This window comes from Trachemys scripta, chromosome 8 (assembly GCF_013100865.1).
Source record: "Trachemys scripta elegans isolate TJP31775 chromosome 8, CAS_Tse_1.0, whole genome shotgun sequence".
NCBI lineage: Eukaryota > Metazoa > Chordata > Testudines > Emydidae > Trachemys > Trachemys scripta.
In genome coordinates this window covers 57,860,660-57,863,921 of record NC_048305.1, presented here as the reverse complement: position 1 = coordinate 57,863,921, position 3,262 = coordinate 57,860,660, and the positions used below count along the sequence as shown (strand labels likewise).

The 3,262-nt window shown below is 36.2% G+C and overlaps 1 long non-coding RNA gene across 1 annotated transcript; it reads right to left on the bottom strand.

The window, feature by feature from the left end:
• Positions 1–499: 499 nt before the first annotated feature.
• LOC117881359 lies at positions 500–3,027 on the bottom strand. Its single transcript, XR_004646774.1, has 4 exons — positions 2,947–3,027; positions 2,395–2,506; positions 1,951–2,027; positions 500–577 (listed from the first exon to the last, which is right to left on the bottom strand). It is a non-coding gene; the product is annotated as an uncharacterized LOC117881359 (long non-coding RNA).
• Between the last annotated feature and the right edge of the window lie 235 nt (positions 3,028–3,262).

The window sequence follows — 3,262 nt, the reverse complement described above, 5'->3', positions numbered from 1 at the left end:
AGACTAACTGATATCCATTGCAACTGATAGCTTTTCAAGAGGATGGTTAGTGTGCAGCTATTAAGCATTCACTTGCCAACAGTGAAGCCCAAAATTCCCACCCTTCAGCAACAAAGCACAACAAAGCAGCATAATCAAAGGCATGGAGCCCAATCCTGACACCCTTATTGACCCTGATTTCAATGAAACTTGTTGAATAAGGTACTCCTCATTGTAAGTAAGGATGTCCATAATAAGGAGGAACCTTTTGCCATGCCTAAAGCAGGCATTTCTCTGCTTTTTAACTAGGAACTTTGTTTAGGTGGTCAAATAGCGCTTGACAATGAAAAATGATCCTTACTAGCATGACTATATTTAAACAGCTATTTTATTCTATATGAGAGATAGATAGTGCAATCAATAGGCAGATCCCGAAGTCCCTGCACAGTCTGATTGTCCAAGAAAAGCTTGTTTCATTTCAGTACATTGAGTTAGAGTTGGTTCTTAATTTTCTCTTACCCCATCCCTAGCTGCTGTCCTTTCGTAACTGAGAAACCAAAGCAGATTTATTCCATCCCAAAGAGGACTTGATTAGGCCCTAATGCAAAGAATAGAGGTTAAAATTAATCCTAAAGGGGTACAAAAGAGAAGACTTATCACTGAAAGATATAACAGCATTCAAAAGAAAGCAGGAAACTCTCATTACAACAGAATAGTCTTCCTTTCCCTATAGGGTTGCTTACTAACTTTAGGTTATTTTACAGAAACCTTTGTATTTATGTTTTTTTTTTAATTTATGCAATGAAGTGGGATGTTTGTGACAATTAGCATCTCTTCCACACAGAACAATAATTTTAAAAAAAGTAATTTACCCTGACCAACAGCAGAACTCAAATTCCCCTTCACACAGAGCTTAATGGAACAGAAACTTAATTGAAATATAAAGTAAACATATATCTTTAAAAATAAAACTGAAGGATATATTTAAAGTCAGAAGATTGCATGGACTTTTTAAGCAAGCAGTGGTTCATATTCTGGGGAGAAAATGTATAATAAATGGAGCAGGTTTTGAACAATATAGAACGCTCCTACAGCAATTTGCCTTTCCAAATTTTGAAAAGATGCTTTATTCATCCATCATGAAACTATATTTGGAGTATTTTTTTACACTTATACTATACAGTCTCTTAAACAAATATAGTTGACAATATTTACAAAAGAAAATTACACTTTAATAATCCTGGGATTGATTCATGTTTGGAAAAGTAAAAGCCTCAAGTCAAAAGGACAATAAAATAATAATAATAATAATAAAGTTTATAAACATTTGTAAACCTCTGTTTATGAGATTATAGAAAAGGTCTAGTGTTCTTTACAAGTTTAGAACAGTATTTGGTTGCTCAATTTTGTAATGTAAAGGTCTTGCAAAGAAGGTCAAATTTGTTCATTAAGACACGTATAGAGAAATCTCTTGAAAGGTGACAGTTTATAATGCTACTTTGCACTGCACTGTTAAGACTGAATTTGGAATACTGAGGGCAAATACAAATAATCAATAGATTTGATGTTAATGGGAGTTTTGTATAAAAAGCATGCAGGATTGGGCCCCAAAATCTCCATTTTTATATCCCATACAATAATCATCATCCTACCTCAAATATTATGTTATGTAGTTGTTTTATTTAGTTCAGGTACTCACACAATCTAATGGATTAGAAGATTAATAGTTGATTGCCACTTTTCAGACTTCAAGTCCTCCCCTGGTAACCAGCTGGGATCAGGAAGAAAGTGGCTCCCACAGTGTAGTGTTGAAGAACTAAACCTTTTTACTTTCACTGTTGGCCATTTCATTCTTAGATTTCAGTCAACCAACTTCTTATGCAATGCTGTCAATTTACCATTGAATACCTACAGGATTACTAAAAACAACATAATGTATGAGAAAATAAATGTGTCTTTTGGCCAACTCACCAGGCCAATGCATCGTGTAACATTCCCAGCAGCACCAAGATTTCACTCCCTTTTCTTCCATGTTGAATTTTATTTCTCTAAAACAAAACCATTCAACAGATGAGCCAACTCCTTCCCTACCCCCCACCCCACAGCAGGCAACTACCCACTTGTAAGTATCCTTCTCAACTGAGAAAACTGTTGCCCTACTATTTAAGCCTGCAGGCCTGGGGTCCTACCACCTGATCCCTGGCCTCAAACACTTCACTTGGGAGGCAGCTAATCAGTCAGAGATGGGGCTAACCCCAACTCTCTTAAAGGGCCAGCCTGCCCTTTGACAGGGCCCTAAGAGATATTAAATTAATTACAATCATTCTAAAACATGTAATGGGATTGTAAAGTGATGTTAATCCTGAATCTAAATGTGCTGTCTGTGAAATATGTTGTTTTTTTTCTTTTACTCACCTAAGCTGCCAAATCTTCTCAGTCACGTACATTGGATGGCAAAAATGAGTTATGTCATGTGAATGACAGCAGGATAAGGCCCATAAAATTTGATATGTGTCACAGAAAGCACCTGTAGAGTGAATTAAAGACACAGAGGCAATTCATTGTTTCCACCTTCCAGCCAATAAAATAAACAGGAAGACAAGGAGAACATGCTTTATTCCATCAAAATTTAATTGTACCATTATTTTATCTAGCTCTTTACAGACCTAGATAATAATCTTTTCAGATGCGTGTCTGCCAGATAAAATCAATCATTAATTTATAATATATGATGTGTAACCTGGTTCTCTCCCAACCATCAGTTACTGAAATTACAGCAAGAAACTAAACCATAAATATTATATGCTGTCTCTTCAAAGTGCCTGTAATGCTTACAGCTATTAATCAACTTGCCTCCTTTGTTGATTGTAGTGGTCTGATTTAGTTGTGTCTATTAATTGTTTGTTTGGCATCAAGACCTTAGCATTAAAAATCAACAGATGCAATTGATGCAAATACTAATGGTACCTGGAGCCTGGTTTATGCCGAGCACTTCAGTTTTCTATTTCTGACTTGGGAGAAAGCGGCCAGTGGAGTAGTTTTGAAATCTAAATAAACAAACAAACAAACAAACAAAAATTACATCCGGAGAAAGCAATGAAACTTAGATAGCAAAGGGGTCACAGAACCACAGCTGTGCAATATACAGGTCTGTACTAGGTTGGCTACACCAGCTAGAGAGGGAAGTGTTTTTCATTACATTAGAAGATAGGTGCAGAATAGTGCCTACAGTGACTGGAGAGGGAGGATTTGGGTTCAGTGCCAGAACAGAGAAAACTATGAA